General features: G+C 36.1%; 1 pseudogene; it reads right to left on the reverse strand.

Moving 5' to 3' along the window:
* Positions 1-22,284, reverse strand: part of LOC140516723 (olfactory receptor 4P4-like) — a 34,730-nt pseudogene that overhangs the window by 9,343 nt on the left and 3,103 nt on the right.

The following is a 22,284-nucleotide window of genomic DNA, read 5'->3' on the forward strand; positions in this document are numbered from 1 at the left end:
AAAATAAACAAGAAAGAGGTTAAGGAGGTAAATAAAACTCTGGATAAGGTAGATATGATAGATCTCTGGAGAAAACTGAATGGGAATAGAAAGAATTATACCTTTTCCTCAGTGGTACATGGCACATATACAAAAACTAACCATGTGCGAAGACATAAAAATCTCACAATCCAGTGCAGAAAGGAAGAGACAATCAATGCGTCCTTCTCAGATTATAATGCAAATAAAATTATATGTAATAAAAGGCCATGGAAAGATAAACCAAAAATCAATCGCAAACTAAATAATGTAATCCTAAAGAAGGGTTGGGTTAAAGAAGAAATCACAGAAACAATCAACAACTTTATTCAAGAGAATGACAATAGACAATCTACCAAATCTTACTGGACACTGCAAAAGCATTTCTTAGGGGAAGTTTTATATCTTTGAATGCTTACATAAATAAAATAGAGAAAGAGGAGCTCAGTGACTTGGGAAGGTAACTGAAAAAGCTAGAAAAAGAACAAATTGAGAATTCCCAAGTAAATACCAAACTAGAAATCCTGAAAACCAAAGGAGAGATTAATAACATTGAAATTAATAAAGCTATTGAATTAATAAATAAAACCAAGAGTTGGTTTTATTCAAACACTAATAAAACTGATAAACCATTGGTCAATTTGATTGAAAAAAGAAAGAAGAAAGTCTAATTGCTAATACTAAAAAGGAAAGGGGTGAACTCACCTCCAAGGAGGAAGAAATTAAAACAATAATTAGAAAATACTTTGTCCGACTTTATGCCCACAAATTCAATAATTAAAACCAGATGGATGAGTATTTTAAAAAATACAAACTGTCCAGATTAACAGAAGAGGAAGTTGATTACTTAAACAACCCTATCTCAGAAAAAGAAATTGAACAAGCCATCAAAGAACTCCCTAGCCAAAAATCTCGAGGGGCGGATGGATTTACAAGTGAATTCTATCAAACATTTAAAGAACCGGTAATTCCAATACTACATAGATTATTTTTGAAAATTAGGGAAGAAGGAGTCTTCCCAAATATTTTCTATGACACAAATATGGTTTTGATACCCAAACCAGGAAGAAACAAAAGAGAGAAAGAAAATTACAGACCAATTTCTCCAATAAATACAGATACAAAAAATTTAAATAAGATTTTAGTAAAATGAATACAGCATCTTATTATGAGAATAATACGTTATAATCAGATAGGATTCATACCAGGAATGCAGGGCTGGTTCAATATTAGGAAAACTATTAGCATTATAGATCATATCAACAACAAAACTAACAAAAACCACATGATTTTCTTAATAGATGCAGAAAAAGCTTTCGACAAAATACAGAACCCATTCCTATTAAAAACACTGGAGAACATAGGAAAAAAGGGAACTTTCCATAAAATAATAAGCAGTATCTACCCAAAACCTTCAACAAGCATTATATGCAATGAAGGTAAGCCAGATGCATTTCCAAAGATCAGGGGTGAAACAAGGATGTCCATTATCACCACTATTATTCAATATGATACCAGAAATGTTAGCTGTAGCAATTAGACAAGATAAAGAAATTGAAGGAATAAGAATAGGTAAAGAAGAAACTAAGTTATCAGTCTTTGCAGATGATATGATGATATACTTTGAAAATCCCAGAGATTCAAGTAAGAAACTACTTGAAATAATAAACAACTTTGCAAAGTTGCGGGTTACAAAACAAACCAGCACAAATCTTCTGCATTCCTATATATTAGCAACAAAGTCCAACAGCAAGACATAGAAAGAGAAATCCCATTTAAAACTAGGGTAGACACTATAAAATACTTGGGAGTTTACCTGCCAAAGCAAATCCAGGCCCTATATGAACACAATTATGAACACAGGTCTAAGTAAGTGGAAAAACATCAGTTGCTCATGGGTAGGCCAAGATAATATTATAAAAATGACAATTATACCTAAATTAATTTACTTGTTTAGTGCCATACCAATTAAACTATCAGATAATTATTTTCTAGAGCTGGACAAAATAATGTCAAAATTTATCTGGAAGAAGAAAAGGTCTAGAATATCAAAGGGACCAATGAAATGAAATGCTAGGGAAGGTGGCCTAGTGCTACCAGATCTCAAATTTTATTATAAAGCAGTAATTATCAAAACTACTTGGTACTGGCTGAGAAACAGAAGGGTAGGCAAGTGGAATATACTAGGCACTCAAGACACAGTAGGCAAGGAATATAGCAACCTCCTGTTTGATAAAACCCAAGGACCCCACCTTCTAAAATGCTGGGAAGACTGGATAACAGTGTGGCAGAAACTAGGCATAGACCCATACCTGACACCGTACACAAGAATAAAGTCCAAATGGGTACATGATTTAGGTATAAAGATTGATACCATGAATAAACTGGAGAAGCAAGGAATAGTGTATTTATCAGATCTATGGAGAAGGGAAGAATTCTTTACTAAAGGAGAGATAGAAAGCATTATGAAATGCAAGATGGGTAATTTTGATTACATTAAACTGAAAAGCTTTTGCACATCCAAACCCAATGCATCCACAATTCGGAGGGATGTAGTAAATCGGGAAAGTGATGTTACAGCTAATCTTGGAGATAAAGGCCTCATTTCTAGAATATATAGAGAACTGAGTCAAATATACAACAATACAAGTCTTTCCCCGATTCATAAATGGTAAAAAGATATGAACAGGGAATTTTCAGAGGAAGAAATTAAAGATATCCCTAATCATATGAAAAAATGCTCTAAATCACTTTTGACTAGAGAGATGCAAATCAAAACAGCTCTGAGGTACCACATCACACCTGTTAAATTGTCAAACATGGCAGAACAGGAAGATGAGAAGTGTTGGAGAGGATGTGGGAGAGTTGGAACACTAATTCATGGTTGGTGGAATTGTGAGCTCATCCAACCATTCTGGAGAGCGATTTGGAACTATGCCCAAAGGGATAAAAAAATGTGCATACCCTTTGACCCAGCAGTATCTCTTCCAGGACTGTATGCCCAGGAGATCATAAAAATGGGAAAGGGTCTTACATAAACAAAAAACATTTATAGCAGCACTATTTTTAGTGGCCAAAACCTGGAAATCAAGGGGATGTCCATCTATTGGGGAATGGCCGGATAAATTATGGTATATGAATGTAATGGAGTACTATTGCGCCATAAGAAAAGATGAACGAGAAGACTTCAGAGACGACAGGAAGGACTTATGTGATCTGATGCTGAGGGAAAGGAGCAGAACCAGGAGAACTTTGTGCACAGCAAGGACCACAGTGTGCGAGAGTTTTTTCTGGTAGACTTGAAACTTCATAACAACTCAATGCCTTAAAAAAAGATTCCTAATGGTCTTCTAAGGTAAAATGCCTTCCATACTCAGAGAAAGAACTACGGAATTCATTCTCAGAATGTAGTAGATCATTTTTGCGTGTCTATTATGTTTTGATTTGTTACATGATTCTTTCATTTATTTCAGTTCGTCTCCACAGCATGACTATAGTGAAAACGTATTCAACAGGAAAGTATGTGTAGATCCTGTATAGAATTGTATGCCGTCTTGGGTAGGTAGGGGGGGAAATCTAAATTTTATGGTAGTGATTGTAGAACCTTAATAATAAAATATAAAAAAAAATAAAAAAAGAAGAAAAGGTACCTGTTAGATTTACATAATATGAATATGAAGTCTACCCTAACTCAGTTTCATTATTTTCTCTATCTCCATTTACCAGTAGATGAATAGTACATAAAATGTTGTATGGCAGGAGTAATGAAAGATGGATGTTATACAAGGCAGGATTTGTAATAACAGAAGGATTTAGGGCATTTTAGTGTAGTACATAGCATTGAGTTGAAATACAATACTAAAGTTACAAGAGGAGGAGGGAGAGAAAGTGTAACCAGTGTAAAAGTGATGGCCTAGGAAAAAAAAAAACTGAGGAATGAAGTGATTGAAGGCTATGACTAGAATAGAACAAGATTAGGGATCATAAGACAGAAAGAGAGATTGAATGATAGAAAATAATGATCAGATTAAGGAATTTCAAAACCAAAAAGAAATACCATGAAAGAATTGTGAATGATAGCAAGATGAAGACTAATACTGTTTTCATATTTAGTCAATGTTGAGTGGTATAATAGGTCATGAAAGTTGACTAATTTGAGTGACCAGGAAATCATAGTGCTTGAGAGAGTAGTACTATGCTTGTTGCAGTACTCTACTATTAAGGGAAGAAATGAGGCAGAGAAAAAAAATATGGTTAAGCAGGCCCTGAATTCCTTTAGGAAGTATGAACCCTGTCATAGGAATGGGTAGATCATGGCGACTTGAAACATGATTGGGTGATAAATTTTAATTGAATAAATCTCAAAGGAGGATGAGTTACTGAAAGACGGTGTATAGGGGGAATATGGGAGGGGCAATAGAAAGAGGTATGGTATAGAAATAGTAGGTGTTAAAGTCTAACTACTATGTGACAAGTGAGGCTAGGAACTGGTGATATAAAATTACTGAACATTGCACTCTCTTGAGTGGGGGCACATTCTTGTGCAAGTATATGTGACATATAGACAAAACAAATCAAGATAACTCAGAGGATAGGCAAAAAAGAAGATTATAAAAGAGTTAAGGTCCAAGGTAGTGGTTAGGATGAGGCAGGATGTTCATTTTATATTATTTGAATATTAATTAAAGGAACTGGGGATGTTTAGCCCAGAGAATAGGGTGTAATATGAGGCTGTAAAAGGGGAATGAACGTTGTTTTCAAATATCTTAAGGGATATGTTGCTGATGAGAACTCTCCCTTATCTTTGTTGACCCCAAAGGGTATTGTTAAGTACAATGAATAGAAATCAAAAGGGGCACTTTTGATTCAAAGTCAGAAATGTTTCCCATTTGAATTCACCAAAACCATAGGTTTCTAGAGGTTATTGGCTCTCCTTCTTGAGAGAGTTTCAGGTACGAAAAGATCAAGTATTTCCTTCTCCTCTTGCTTCTTCTTCTTCTTCTTCTTCTTCTTCTTCTTCTTCTTCTTCTTCTTCTAATTCCTCCTCTTCTTTTTCTTCTTCTTCACTACACAGCTTCAGAAAATAATTCTCCTATTGAAATTTCGTGCCTTTAAAAGTATTTTTAAAAAGCAAAGGAATAACACAATGACACCATATAAATAATAGTGAGAACTGATTGTTGGGATATTAGCTTGGGTTATGTTTTTTAACACCAACAGACATGCAAGTACAGACAAACATGCATAGCTACACAAAAAACCGTTTTGTTCAATGTGATGAATTTATGATCAAGAGCCGAATACCCAGTTCAACTCAGGAAGGAAGAACTGATCTAGCCCTTAGGACAAGTGTTGAAGTTGATTAGACTTTAGGGATAGCTCTATCTCATTCCCCTGAGAGGAATAAAATTCTTCCCTTGTACATGTTAATAGTTCTATGTTTGAAACAGAATCATATATTCCATGGAAGACACTTTCCTTTGGAAAGCAGTTTTTGTAACGAGACTTTCCTCATGGTATTCTTCATATCAGTATTTCTAAGGGAATAGATGAAAGGGTTGCACATAGGAGCAATGACGGTGTAAAAGAGGGCAAACACCTTATCTTCATTGAGAGAATTACCAGCAGGTGTTGGAGTTTAAGCTTGGTTTTCACGTGAGCACTCTCGGGTCAGGTAAAGGTGAGGGCTTATAAACTGCAGAGCTCTTACGAGGCCCACCAGGGAACAGCTGGGAATTGAGGAGTGAAACACAAACTATCTTGTTTTTCCACCTCTTTTCAGTGGAAACTTGCTGGGGAGAGCATCCCACCCTTGAGATTTGTTCTTGGTCTGAGCACACCTGTTGTTAATTGGCTAAGGGGCTGAGAGCATGCACGGTGTCCACGAGCGAACTATGGGGCTGGGAGAGCTTAAATGGGGACAGGAAAGCCTGAGGGTCCTTTTTCCTTGCTCCTCAGGAGGGAGAAAGGGGTTCCCGCGGGGGGCTCCCGCAAGGAGCACTAGCCCTGCGTACTGAGAGGGGGAGAGTTCCTCTCTCCTCCAGAAGGAGAAGGGGGCTCCATGGGGAGAACTCGTCCTGCATGCTGACATGTAGCTGGTATCCGGAATAAAGCCTACACTTCTGTTTGACTCTGGAGATCTCTTCTCTCATTATGTTTATCCGGCTGATCACCGAAGACCTGAGTTAAGTAAGAAGGACCCAGCAGCCCACGGCAATTAGGCTGGACAAGCAGGTACATATGAAGATGAGGGGCACAAAAAACATGATGGCTACAGTAATGAGTGATCCACACGTGGAGAGGGCCTTTCGCCGACCCTCTGAGGAGTGAAGATAATGATATAAGAAATAAGCAAGGAAATGAAGGTCAAAATACTTAGCATCCCAGTGCTACCAATTAACACAATAACAATCAAGAAAGTATCTGTGCAGGCCAGCTTTAGCAGAGGAAACACATCACAGAAGCAGTGGTCTATTTTATTGAGGGCACAGAAAGGCACATGAACAGCAATCAATACCTGCATGATTGAATGAAGGAATGCCCCTCTAGAAGAGACCAACACGATATGACGACATACCTGCCTACTCATGATGACCATGTAATACAGTGGTTTGCAGATGGCGACATAGTAATCAAAGGCTATTGCCACCAGGATGAAGGTCTCTGTGGGGCCAAAGAAATGTGCATAAAACATCTGGGCCATACAGCTGTTGCAGGAGATGGTAGTTCTCTGAGCCAATAAATTCACAATCAATTTTGGAGCAACAGTAGAGGTGAAACAGACATCCATGAAGGACAAGTAACTAAGGAAAAAGTACATGGGCTGTTCATTGAGTTGACTACATCTGATGGTAGTCAGGATGAAGAGATTTCCCCTCAAGATCACAAGATAGTAAAGTGAAAAAAAATAAAATCAATGTCTTTGACCTCTTGATTATTGAACAGACCAAGTAGGATAAATTCAGTGATGTTGTTTCTATCCACTATAACTTCAAGACTGAGATGTGCATACAAGGAGAAGTTAGTACACCTAAAACTAGAAAAATCGAGAATAACATTATTTCTTAAATACCATCAGTGGTAACCAGAAATTACTCTCATTAAGAAGGAAAAGAACATGATTCTTATTACATTCTTGGCTCCATTTTAATATTTTCAGTCAAGAAACATTACTTAAGTGCATATTATATTTACAAGGAAGATGATAAGTGCCAGGATTACACAGAAATGCAAAAACATGGGCCTTGCCTTTTTCCTTCTCTTTATTTCTAACACTTAAATACTCAATAAACAAAGAAAAAAAGAAATATACAAACTTAAGTACTAAAATAAATACAACATAAGAACAGAAAAAATAAACATTACCATGTGCACAGCACAATTTAAGAGAGGATGCAAAATATAGAGCAAGAAGTTTCCATTTCAAGAAAGCCTATATAATAAACACTACACATTGTGTTCAGAGCTATTAATTTTTTCTTTAATTGCCTGTTAGTTTTCTTTTGTTCTTTGTTGTATGCTTTTTACTTTGTACTATTTTCTCCTTCTTTCCCCTTTCCTCAAGAAGGCTACACACACACACACACACACACACACACACACGCACATGCACATGCACATGCACACACACAAATACACGTGCATATATACATACATATACTCATACATATAGTTACATTCATATATATATATATATATATATATTTAGGTATAATCATACACAGACATATACATTCAAAAGCATCTATGTACAATTGTACATTACTTATTTGTCCTCTTTTTTCTGAAGGTAGATAGCATTTTCCATCACAACACCAAGTATTTCCATATTTTTCTAAGTCCATCAACTCGTCATTTCCTACATCACAGAACTATACCAACCTTATAATATCTAGTTATTTTAAATAGTCTAAAACAACATTAATTGACATGAATGACCTAGAGAGGAATTTCTCTATTTTTTCTCTTTTGATTAAACCTATTTTAGCTTTGACTTTGGCTGAGATCATGATATAACCTCAGCATTTTTTCTAATAAATTCTACTGTGATTTTATTTTATGTTTGTATTCATCTCTTACTTCCTATTCCTCCTAATTCCTTTACTTTATGTATGCCCAATACCTTGCCTCTTATCACTTAGGCTAGCCCCCTCCAAAGATTCTTCTCTTATCCTGTCTCCCCATTAATCTAGACACATTTATATACCCTTTTATCTTTTCCCCTCTCCCTCTGCCCTCCGAAAATAGCTCCCCCTCACTATCCCGTTGCCCTTTCATTTCTTTCTGAATTTAGAGGACTTTTTCAACATTATACACACACACACACACACACATACATATACTACATATGCATATATATACATATGTGTGTGTACTGTTTCCTCTTTAACCTACACCCCAAGAGAGTATGACTAGAATTACAAGCCCTGTTCCCCATCTAATTTTTCTTTCAGTTCTCTTTTTTGAACTTTTTCCTAAGTAGTTTTACTTTTTAGAATCAAAAATATATACCTCTACTCAATCTTTCTTTCAAACTACGCAATTGTTGATTGCAATCTTAGAATACAATTCACATTTCCTCACATAAAAACTAGTCTGTCCTTATGGAGGCCCTCATAATTACTCTTGGATGCTTACCTTATATATCTCTTTGATATTGAATGTCAAATTTTGTATTAAGTTCAGTACTTTTTTCAATAAATTCGTGACAGTCTTGTAACTCACTGAATGCCTATTTTCTCCCATGGGCCTTGCTCTAAAGGAGATTCCTTTATAAAGAGAGAGAGAACATCCAAACACTATGCGTATACCAGATATTTACTGGCTAAGTGTCTGTTTATGTTTATCTATCTTCTAACTTGTAATACAGAGATTTTGGTATCTATCTATATCTATCATATATCTACTTATTTAGTCATCTAAATACTGTTTAGTCATCATTTATCTATCAAAATGAGATTAATCCCAAAAGGACAACACTTGACAAGGAGATGGAATGAGAATCAAATAAGTACTCTGCAGAAGTTTAGATTTGAGCGATCTTGCTCCGGGGTCACAAAGCTAGGGAGTGTCTGAGGCTGGATTTGAACTCAGTTCCTCCTGACTCCAGGGTCAGTGCTCTGTAGATGCATTGTGATTTGACCAATCTTAAAGGTAGTCAAGGAGAACAATAGGAAAAGGTGAACAGGGAGAACATTCTGGGTGATGGGGATAGCAATTAAAGTAATATAGTCAATAAATAAGAATGTTATGAGCGAGGACCAACAAATAGTCCCATATAGCTACACCATAGAGGCTATTTGGAAAGTAAATTATTAAAACAATTCAAAACTATAAATGTAGGAGAAGCCAGATTGCAAAGGACTTTGAATGTCAAAAAAAAAAAAAGAATGTATTTGACCCTGAAAGACCTATTGAGCTACTAGAGTTCGTTAGATAAATAAATGAAATAGACGGATCTGTACTTTAGGAAAATCATTTTGTTAGTTGAGAGGAGGAAGGATTGGAATGAATAAAAACTTGATCCAGGGAGACTTTTACAATAGTCCAGATGTGAGGTGATTAGGCTCTGATCTAAAATGACATCTGCATGAATGAACAGAAGAGGATATACGTGACAAATGTTGGAAAGGTAGAAATACCAAGACTTGATATCAGATTTGATATGCATAATAGATGAGAAAGCAAAGATGAAACCAAGGTTGTGAGTCTATGTGATTAGAAGGATGGTATTACCATTAAAAATAATAGGAAATTTGTGAGTAATGGATAGTTTGGGGAGAAAACAAAGAATTCTGTTTCAGACATACTGATTTCAAGTTTGCTTTAGGATATCCAGGTTAAAGTTTCCAGAAGGCATATTGTTACTCATGACTCTAGCTAAGGAGAGATACTCTGACTGGATATAGAGATCCATAAAGAAAGTAATAATTACATTTATAGTAGGTGAGTGGGTGAAGAGAGCAAAATGGAGAGGCAAAAATAATTGTGGTGGTATCCCAAAAGACAGTGGTATGAGATGGGTTGTGATCCAGAAAAAGGGAAAGTGTTCTGATATATTACTTCATATCCCTCACATTGCAGAAGATGATACAAGATGGGAAAATTAAATTATGGAGAGGTTGTAGAAAGACAGCATATTATTCCAGGGTTGATAGCAATGTGATTAAGGACAGCTATTCTGGAAAATAATTCAGTAATATGCAAATGAATTTCTTACATTGTTCATTTCCTTTAACACAAAGTTACCACTGCTATGATTTGTACTGGATGTAGTAGAAACAAAAAGATAATAATCATTTGTATAGAAAATTGGAGTAATAATAGTGTTTGTAGTTTAACAAAAGAAAAAATATAACATAAGTTTGACAAACTTGGAGAAACTCATCAAGAATAAAGATTGTCTTACTTACTTCTATATGATCCCTTGGAACCGCATGCCATTAAGGAAATGGAGAAAAGATAAAAGAAGAAAGGAAGGAAGGAAGGGTTTGGAGTTAGGAAATTTCACAGAGCTTTCTGTTATCCTAGGTTCCTCCCATAAATACAAATCCTATCTGTACACTTTGACCCAGCACTATTATTACTTGGTCTATTTCCAAAGACGATTAGGGAAAAAGGAAAAGTGTCTTTCTTCACACTTTCTTTTTTTTTAATTTATTTTTTTTATTTTTTAATGTTTAACAATCACTGCCATACAATTGTGATTTCATCCCCCCCTACCCCCCACTTACCCCTTCCCTCCCCACGACTGCATACAATTCTATATAGATTCTACATATACTTTCCTATTGAGTATATTTTCACTATAGTCATGCTATGTAGTCAGACTAAGATAAATGGAAGAAATCGTATAACAAATCAGAACATGATACACAAAAACATACACATACACAAACATGATCTGTTACATTATGTGAGTGACTTCCATATTTCTCTCTCTGAGTATGGAAGGCATTTTGCCTTGAGAACCATCATTGGGATTTTTTCTTTTTGTAAGAAGTTCTTGTGTTATTACAAAAATCTAAGTCTACCAGAAAAAACTCTCACATACTGTGGTCGTTGCTGTGCATAAAGTTCTCCTGGTTCTGCTCCTTTCACTCAGCATCAGGTCATATAAGTCCTTCCAGGCCCCTCTGAAGTCTTCTTGTTCATCATTTCTTATGGCACAATAGTAATTCATTACATTCATATACCATAATTTATTCAGCCATTCCCCAATTGATGGACATCCCCTTGACTTCCAGTTTTTGGCAACTACATAGAGTGCTGCTATAAATATTTTTGCACATGTGGGATCCTTTCCCATTTTTATGATCTCTTGGGGATATAGTCCTAGTAGCGATATTGCTGGGTCAAAGGGTATGCACATTTTTGTAGCCCTTTGGGCATAGTTCCAAATTGCTCTCCAGAATGGTTGGATGAGCTCGCAGCTCCACCAACAATGAAATAGTGTTCCAACTCTCCCACATCCTCTCCAGCATTTATCATTTTCTTGTTCTGTCATGTTTGCCAATCTTACAGGTGTGATGTGGTACCTCAGAGTTGTTTTGATTTGCATCTCTCTAACCAATAGTGATTTAGAGCATTTTTTCATATGATTATAGATTGCCTTAACCTCTTCCTCTGAAAATTGCCTGTTCATATCCTTTGACCATTTATCAATTGGGGAATGACTTGTATGATTATACATTTGGGTCAGTTCTCTATATATTCTAGAAATGAGGCCTTTATCCCCGAGATTAGCTGTAAAAATTCTTTCCCAATTTATTACATCCCTCTGGATTTTGGTTGCATTGGGTTTGGCTGTGCAAAAACTTCTCAGTTTAATGTAATCAGTTATCCATTTTGCATTTCATATTGCTTTCTATCTCTCCTTTAGTAAAGAATTCTTCCCTTCTCCATAGATCTGATAAATACACTATTCCTTGCTTCTCCAGTTTATTCATGGTATCATTCTTTATACCTAAATCATGTACCCATTTGGACTTTATTCTTGTGTACGGTGTCAGGTATGGGTCTATGCCTAATTTCCGCCACACTGTTATCCAGTTTTCCCAGCAATTTTTGTGAAACAATGAGTTCTTATCTCAGAAGCTGGGGTCCTTGGGTTTATCAAACAGAAGGCTGCTATATTGCTTGCCTACTGCATCTTGAGTGCCAAGTCTATTCCACTTGTCTACCTCTCTGTTTCTTAGCCAGTACCAAGTGGTTTTGATAATTGCTGCTTTATAGTAGAGTTTGAGGTCTGGTAGTGCTAGGCCACCTTCCCAAGCATTTCTTTTCATTAGTCCCTTTGATATTCTGGACCTTTTGTTTTTCCAAATGAATTTTGATATTATTTTATCCAGCTCTAGAAAGTAATTGTCTGATAGTTTAATTGGTATGGCACTAAATAAATATATTAATTTGGGTAGGATTGTCATTTTTATTATATTAGCACGGCCTATCCATGAGCAACTAATGTTTTTCCACTTACTTAAATCTGACTTTATTTGTGCAAAAAGTGTCTTGTAATTGTGTTCATATAATCCCTGGGTTTGTTTTGGCAGGTAGACTCCTAAGAATTTTATACTGTCTACCCTAGCTTTAAATGGGATTTCTCTTCCTATCTCTTGCTGTTGGACTTTGTTGCTAATATACAGGAAAGCAGAAGATTTGGGTGGGTTTATTTTGTAACCTGCAACTTTGCCAAAGTTGTTTATTAATTCAAGTAATTTTTTACTTGAATCTCTGGGATTCTCTAGGTAAATCATCATATCGTCTGCAAAGAGTGATAACTTAGTTTCTTCTTTGGCTATTCTTATTCCTTGAATATCTTTATCTTGTCTAATTGCTACAGCTAACATTTCTAGTACCATATTGAATAATAGTGGTGATAATGGACAACCTTGTTTCACCCCTAATCTTATTGGGAATGCATCTAGCTTATCCCCATTGCATATAATGATTGCTGAAGGTTTTAGATAGATACTGCTTATTATTTTATGGAAAGTTCCCTTTATTCCTACGTTCTCCAATGTTTTTAGTAGGAATGGATGTTGTATTTTGTCAAAAGCTTTTTCTGCATCTATTGAGATAATCATGTGGTTTTTGTTAGCTTTGTTGTTGATGTGATCAATAATGCTAATAGTTTTCCTAATATTGAACCAGCCCTGTAGTCCTGGTATGAATCCTACCTGACCATAATGTATTAATCTCGTGATAAGATGCTGTATTCGTTTTGCTAAAATCTTATTTAAAATTTTTGCATCTATATTCATTAGGGAAATTGGTCTATAATTTTCTTTCTCTGTTTTGTCTCTTCCTGGTTTGGGTATCAAAACCATATTTGTATCATAGAAAGAATTTGGGAGGACTCCTTCTTCCCCGATTTTCAAAAATAGTGTATGTAGTATTGGAATTAACTGTTCTTTAAATGTTTGATAGAATTCACTTGTGAAATCATCTGGCCCTGGAGATTTTTTCCTAGGGAGTTAACTGATGGCTTGTTCAATTTCTTTTTCTGAGATGGGGTTGTTTAAGTATTCAACTTCCTCATCTGTTAATCTGGGCAATTTGTATTTTTTAAAATATTCATCCATCTCATTTAGATTATCGAATTTGTGGGCATAACGTTGGGCAAAGTAGTTTCTAGTTATTGTTTTAATTTCCTCCTCATTGGAGGTGAGTTCACCCCTTTCATTTTTAATATTAGTAATTTGGTTTTCTTCTTTCTTTTTTTTAATCAGATTGACCAAAGGTTTATCAATTTTATTAGTTTTTTCATAAAACCAACTATTGGTTTTATTTATTAATTCAATAGTTTTCTTAATTTCAATTTTATTAATCTCCCCTTTGGTTTTCATTATTTCTAATTTGGTATTTACTTAGGGATTTTCAATTTGTTCTTTTTCTAGCTTTTTCTACTGCAAGCCCAAGTCATTGATCTCCTCTTTCTCTATTTTATTTATGTAAGCACTCAAAGATATAAAACTTCCCCTAATAACTGCTTTTGCAGTATCCCATAAGTTTTGGTATGTTGTCTCACTATTGTCATTCTCTTGAATGAAATTGTTGATTGTTTCTATGATTTCTTCTTTAACCCAACCCTTCCTTAGAATTAGATTATTTAGTTTCCAATTGATTTTTGGTTTCTCTTTCCATGGCCTTTTATTACATGTAATTTTTAATGCATTATGATCTGAAAAGGATGCATTGATTATCTCTACCTTTCTGCACTGGATTGTGAGATTTTTATGTCCTAGTACATGGTCAATTTTTGTAAATGTTCCATGTACCGCTGAGAAAAAGGTATATTCCTTTCTCTTCCCATTTAATTTTCTCCAAAGATCTATCATATCTACCTTATCCAGAGTTTTATTTATCTCCTTAACCTCTTTCTTGTTTATTTTGAGGTTGGATTTATCGAGTTCAGAGAGGGGGAGGTTGAGGTCCCCCACTAGTATAGTTTTGCTATCAATTTCTTCCTTCAACTCCCCCAACCTCTTCTCTAAGAATCTGGATGCTATACCGCTTAGAGCATACATGTTTAGTAATGATATTGCTTCATTGTCTATGGTGCCTTTTAGCAGGATATAGTTTCCATCCTTATCCCTTTTGATTAGATCTATTTCTGCTTTCGCTTTGTCTGAGATTAGGATTGCTACTCCTGCCTTTCTTACATGAGCTGAAGCACAATATGTTCTACCCCATCCTTTGACCTTTATCCTGTGTATCCCCCCGTTTCAAATGTGTTTCTTGTAAGCAGCATATTGTTGGATTATGGCTTTTAATCCATTCTGCTATCCGTCTCCGTTTTATGGGAGAGTTCATTCCATTCACATTCACAGTTATGATTACAATCTGTGTATTTCCCTCCAACCTCTTTCCCACCATTTGTGCTTTTTGCTCTCCCGTCTCCCTTCCCCTCCTCAATAGTATTCACTTTTCTCCCCCTCCTCCTGCAGCCTTCCCCTCCTTCTTTTAGCCCCCCTCCCTTTTACTCCCCTTTACTCTTATTGCTTCTTGCCTCCCTTTTAGCCACCCTCCCCTTTCTTCCCCCTTCCCCTCCTACTACCTATAGAGCTAGTTAGGATTATCTACTTAAGATTATTGTTCCCTCCTTTGAACAGATCAGATGAGAGTACCTCTCAAACAATGCTCATCTCCCTCCCCTCCTTCCCTCTACTATAGTTTTGTACTTCTTCCTGTGATATAATTTGCCATTTTCTGCTTCCCCCTTTCCACACCTCCTATTACATTCCCTTCTCATACTTAAATCATATTTTTGACATGACATCATTTACTTTATGCCCGTTCCCTCTACATATATCCCTTTTATCATAATAGCTGCACAGTTCTCAAGATTAACAGGTATCATCATCACTTATAGGGAGGTAAACAGTTTGCCCTAATTGAATAGCAAGTTTTTGTTTTTGTTTTTTCCCCTCTGTTTACCTTTTTATGATTCTCTGGAGACCTGCATTTGAAGATCAAATTGTCTATTGAGTTCTGGTGTTTTGGTGAGGAAGCTCTGGAAATCCCTTATTTCCTTGAATGACTTTCTCCTTGCCTGAAATGTTATGCTGAACTTTGCTGGGTAGTTGATCCTTGGTTGAAGTCCCAACTCCTTTGCCTTAGGGAATATTGGGTTCCAGTTCTTTCGATCTTTTAATGTAGAAGCTGCAAGGTCCTGTGTGATCCTGACTGTGTGTCCTTGATATTTGAATTGTTTCTTTCTGGCTGCTTGTAGTATTTTCTCCTTCATTTGATAGCTCTGGAATTTGGCAACTACATTTCTTGGGGTTTTGAGTTTGGGATCCCTTTCGTGAGGGGAACGGTGGATTCTTTCGATGACTATTTTGCCCTCTGAGTCTAGTACTTCTGGGCAGTTTTCCTTGATGATTTCCTGGAAAATGTTGTCCAGACTCTTTTCTTCATCATGGGTTTCTGGCAGGCCAATAATTCTTAGATTTTCTCTCCTGGATCTATTTTCCAAGTCAGTTGTTTTTCCAATTAAATATTTTACATTTTCTTCTATCTTTTCATTCTTTAGATTTTGTTTGACTGATTCTTGTTGCCTCACTGAGTCATTAGTTTCTACTTGCCCAATTCTAATCTTCATGGTATTGTTTTCTTCCGTTAGCTTTTGCATTTCCTTTTCCATCTGACCAATTTTTCCCTTTAAGGAGCTATTTTCTCCATTTAATTTTTGTATTTCTTTTTCCATTCGACCAGTTTTCCCAGTTAGATTTTGGGTTTCCTTTTCCATCTGTTCAATTTTCCCAATTAGGTTTTGGGTTTCCTTTTCCATTTGATTAACTCTTCCTTTTAGGGAGTTATTCTCTCCAGTTAATTTTTGAACTTCCTTTTCTATTTCTTCAATTTTCTTTTTCAGAGTGATGTTCTCATCAGTGAATTCTTTTTTTATAATTTTAAAATCATTGGCCAGTTTTTCTTTTATATCCTTCTTCAGACGTTCCAGGTAATCTAGTTGTGGTTGCGAGAAATTCATAGTCCCATCTAATGTTTCAGATGGATGTACAGTCTCAGCTCTGACCTCTTTGGTGTTTGTGTTTTGGTCCTTATCCCCATAGAAAGATTCTATGGTTTTTTCACTTTTCGTCTGCTTTTTCCGATTCATGATGTTGGCTGAGTGTTGTAACTTTTGGTTCTTTCAGTCAGAAGATACAGATCTTTTAAGTTGGGCTGCTGTGTGTCTAGGCTGAAAGCAGGCTTTTTTTTTTTTTGTTTCCCAGATCAACCCTGGGGTTAGCTTGTTAGGTGTGTGGGAGGGGTGGTCTGGTCTCAGGAGATCTCCTCAGCTGACTTGAGGCTAAGGCAAGGTCAGGGGATGGTGATCCCAGCTTCCCTATTGTCTTCCCTTTTCCCCTGGAGGGCTGAGGTACGCCTAGAAGTTAATGCGTGTTCCCGCCCCTCCTGGGACTTGTCTCCCGGCTCTGAGGATTGCCTGGGTCTCTGCGAATTTTCTCTGCCCTGGGTCGTCTGTCCCTCCAGATCGCCTCTGCCACAGTAGGGAGAATCCCCCCTTGCCACTTTTCCAGCCTCTGGTGTTGTGAGACCACCCGCCCCCTTCTACTGTTCCCGCTGATTCAGGATTAATCTGGAGAGGAATTTTATGGTTCTCTCACGGTCATCAGGCGGGAGGAGAGAGCACTTACTGATCACTCCGCCATCCCAACTCCTGGAAGTTCAAGTAGCTGACCCACCGAAGTCCAGTCTTCAGGCTGAAGGTTTTAAGGGCTGCTGCGCTGATATCTGGTGCTCAGCGGCTCTCATCGGCTCAGCCTGGTTTATCTCCTGCTCCGCTGGTCTCGCCCGCCACTCTCGGGCCCCTCAGGTCCCCTCCACCCTGTCGCCCCGACCACGCTGCGCTGTGCACCAGCGTCTTACCCCCGCGGAAAAGATCCCTCTCGTGGACCCTCCAGTCCAACCTGGGCTCTGAATCCGTCAAAGTCCGTCACCCACTGGATTCTATACCTCCAAAGTCTGGTCAGACTCTCCCCCCAGAGATATCCAGAGGAGTTTTTCCAGGAGCTTGGGTGAGTCGTTGCTTTCACTTCCCACACTTTCTTTAAATTTAATTTCAGGGTTTGTAAGTCAAAATAACTTTTTGCTCAAATTCATTCTCACAAACAATATTTCTCTTACTGTATATAGTGTTTTCTTGTTTCCACTCATTTAACTCTCTACTTTTTCACGCAACTTTTTCCATGATTTTTTTTTCCCTAAAATCATTGAGGTCAACATTTCTTATAGCACAGAAATATTCCATCACAATTAAATACCACAACTTGTTCAGCCATTCCTCAATTGATGGGCATACCTGTAGTTTCCAATTATTTTCTACCACAAAGAGAGCTGCTATAAACATTTAGAACATACAACTTCTTTTCCTTTTTCCCTTTGATGTTCTCCTGTGTAAGAAGTGCATACCCTGAGTGATTTTATGGGAAAGCAATGATTATTGCAGCATAAAATGGAAAGGCATGAACAGGATTTATTATATATCGTTGTGATGTCTGTATTGGTAAGACCGGAGATAAAACTGAAGAAAGAATAAAGATCATAATTGATAAAAACATTTTTAAAAGACTGCCATCTCTACAATTGCAAGGAATATACCTTCTGCTTCTACAGCATAATAATGCTTCTCATTTATATCACATTTAAATTTGAAAAATATTCCTACTGTTCAAAACCCCTAAGAGGAAAGTAGTGTAAATATCATTCTTATTTCTAGATAGACAAAGTGGAATTTGGAGAATTTATGGGACATTCTGAAATATTCACAGCTAAAAAGTGGAGCAACTTGTTCTTGAACATACATCCTCTCCCTCCAATGTTATGTTATGCCCCTCATGCCACTTTACCTCATAACATTTATCAAATAACTTGAAGATCATTTTTTTAGTTTTTCAAATATTGAAATGTATTGGATAATTATTTGGAATCCCAGGATTGGGCATCAAATAAATAATTACCAAAGGGCCATCAGATTTAATCAGTGAAAAATGCAAACAATTTTTGTAAGGGTTGTTCCTTTCAATGAACCACAAACAGTACAGGTGTCCTTGAGTATTGGTTTAAAAGATATTGGAAATCACTTACCAATCAGTTTCTGAAACTCAACCTCATGCAAAAGTAATAGAATTTATGATGAATTACAGGGAAACAGCATGTTATTTATGATGCACAGCTTACTTAAAACTATGATTATGCAATAATAAAAAAGGTTAAACATATTTGTACCCATGAACCACAAATGTGTTGAGCTGACATGTTTGGGAAACTCTGAGAAACATCTGAGTTCGTTCCAACATGGCCATTTGAAGTGCTATTGCATGAGGCTATGGTGACAATGTGTGCATGCTCAGAGGACCCATGTTTAAACCCCATTTCTCTGAAACAAGGATGAAATATGCATATAACTCTGACATAGTGGAATAGAAATGTAGTCATTCATTACTGCGTGGAAGCCTCTGTTTCACCTCCATAACCCCAGCAATGGAATTTTTTTCCTTAGAATGTACAGTGTAATTTTAGCAGAAGATAATTGAAACTTATCCAGTTCACATATAATGAGCTTCTCAGGGAAATGTTGCCTGTTAGGGCACCATAAAAAAGTGAAAAAAGAAAGAATCTGTATCAGCATGTCCATCCTCTCAGGGAAACAGATTGAGTCTCTGAAAAAGCTGTCTCTCCAACCCTCGAAACAGTTCGTATTTAGGGAAGCTTCCTATAGAGACTATGTTTTAAGAACATTATTTTTTGCAATAAGATGTTATAGAGACAAATATTCTCTTTCGGTCAGCTAACTAGTAATTCATCTTTCATTACATAGAATTTGCATAAATGTGTAATTGTACACCATGTAATACAATGGAGTGATCATATCATCTGAAATTGTCCATGAAGGTTCTCTTTAAGCTTAGAGAAACAGTATGGTACTGGACATAATATACTCATTCAGGAGTCAAAGAATCTGGATTTAAATCTGCCACTGCTACTCCTGGTATTATTATTCAAAATCATTCAACCTCTCAAGGGGTCAGATTTCTTATCTGAAAATGAATGGGGTAAGATTATATGGTCTTTATGTTTCTTTACAGCTTTAAATCTATTATATTTCTTATTTTCTTAGTATCTCATTTTGTGTGAGAAGAAAGTTGAGATTCATTTTAGCACAAAAGATTGAGAGTTTATTTCACTTCTAGGAAACCCTGAGTTAAGTCTCCAGACATTTATTGTTTTAGTGTGACACCAAGCAAGACTCTTATCTCTCAAGGCTCAAAACAGATTTTTATTGCAAGAAGTAGCACATTTGCTAATCAGATTCAGTTTTTTAATCACAAATCTACTTCCTCACTCCCCTACCCCAATAATAGAATTCATTTATATGAAAGTCCTCCTTTCCTCAGTTGCCTCCTCCTAAATATTACAGTTCTTGTATTACTGAAAAAAATTTCACCATTAAAACATTCTGGAATAAATTACAATATATTGCATTTTTATAACAGTGATTAGTGAAAATTCCTTCTGCAATACACAATTCCATCACAAACATAACATTATTTACATTCAGTTGTTGGGAACAAAAATGAGACTTAATTTACATTTGTTGATATGGTAAAACCACTCTTCTTATCTTCACTCACATATCTCACTCTTTTTGTTTCTAATTTTGCCTGTCACCTTCCAATAAAATCACATGTTGCCTTTCTTAATTTCATACTTTTTAGCCATTTGAGGTTATAGCTTGTTTTTATTCTGTATGATGTGGAAAATAAGATATACTACAAATTTCTCCAGCTAACTCAAACAGAGTCTAACGGTCTCAGTGTTGTAAATATCATAAACTTAAGAAATTAAAGAGACCTTAGAAGTATCTCATCCAACCACATTATTTTATACGTGAGATGTGAGGTCTAAAGAAGTGAAATGATTTTTCCAAGGTCACTCGCATATTAACAGAGCAATGATTTAAACCCAGTATCAGTGCCTACTACACCAGGTTTTCTACTGCACCAGGTTTTCTACTGCACCAGGTTTTCAATTGGCCAGGGAAAAAAGTTTAAAAAATGCAAGAATTGTTAAATATTGAATACAGGTAGCCTTTTCACTATCATGATTACCTTTGAAGTAAAAAAAAAAAAAAAAGATAAATTGAGACCAGTCTCATAAGTACCCAGGACAGATTTTCATGAATCTTTTGTCCTAGTTCCAATTCTTCCATGGAGTAGCTGTATGACCTTGGCCAAGTTGCTTTCTTTATTTCTATCTCAGTAACTTGATCTGTAAAATAATCTGAAAAAAAAACACCCCAAAATACTCTGCATGTATTCAAAGAGAAAGCTAAAAAGTATGAATCTATTCCAGAAACCTTACATCTTTTACATGCCTCAACTCTGATGGATTGCTGGAAATAATTTTTTTTCCCATCGTTCACCATGAGAGAGGCAAATGGTAAAACTGCATAAAACATTGGAACCAGAGGTAGGAAACAGTGAAATGATGTTTCACCTCTGCAACTTTTCAGTTATGTGTTCTTCTGCAATCCAGTTAGCTTCTTTAACTCTTGTCTTCTTCATTTGTGACATGCAGAAAGTAGGATCTGAAGTATCATCTTCCAGAAGTCTGTGTAATGATCCTTAAAGTAGATAATTAATAGAAAGGATTTTGTTTGCAGACTCTAAATGTAATTGTTTGCTAAATTGACAAAGAAAATTACTTCAGCATGTTAACAAGACATATGAAAAAGAAAGGGAACTAGGAAGCACGGTCTATCCTCAGAGCATTACATCAAAAACTTGCAGATAAAGTTTGTACTTGTCTTCATATTCTGAGGTATTCAACACTAAGTAGTATAATTGAGCAAAATGGAAAAAATACAAAGCTCTGATGATTCTAAGATACAAATTTACTCTCCTTCATTTCTTACGCAAGTATAATTCCATCAGTAATTTCTTATCCCTTGTTCTCTATAAAATTAAGATGATTTCACAGGCGGCTTCTAGCTGAGCTCTTCTGTGTTGAGCGGTATCGTCCTTAATCTGACATCCTAGGTTTTAATATTGCCCCCAGTGCTATCCTTCCATTATTGTAAGTCCTAAGGTTCTTTTACGTAATAAAAGTCTGTGTCATATGGTAGCATATTATAATTTGCTAAATACACTGCCGTTGTGATCATCCAGAAAATTGTAGTGAATTGATAAAAGAGGTATATTTATAGTCAGCAGAGAAATTTTTGAGACTAATCCCTGAGGAATTTCCTTGCTCCCTTGTATGAAATAAGTGACAGCTAGTCATGAATAGACTATTTTTAAAGAATAACTATGTGATTTCTATTATATTAAGAGCATAAACATGAAGCAAAATGGTATAGAAGAAAAAAGGAAATAATATTTTTTCTAATAAAAAATTAGAAACAGGTTTCAAGGAGGAAGTGGTTTCAGAGATGAACCTCTCTTTACAGGTAGGAATTTCATTTTGTTCAGGTAAGCACAATGCTCAGCTTATTATTGGTAAGTGTGATGGAGTCAGGAAAGAGATTCCAGGGAATTCTCAAACATTTAGAAATAGATTGTAGGAAGAACCTGTAGAATTTTGTTTATAACTTTTTTGCCTATCCCTAGCTAAATTGGAGTAAAGTGTAAGAAAGTTATCATAGAGAAAGTGCTCTGTATCTCTTGGGAAATATGTTTTTATTCTAATACATTAAATAGTTCAGGTGTGCCAGTCCTATATGATTCTTTATGACCCCAT

This window comes from Notamacropus eugenii, chromosome Y, assembly GCF_028372415.1.
Source record: "Notamacropus eugenii isolate mMacEug1 chromosome Y, mMacEug1.pri_v2, whole genome shotgun sequence".
NCBI lineage: Eukaryota > Metazoa > Chordata > Mammalia > Diprotodontia > Macropodidae > Notamacropus > Notamacropus eugenii.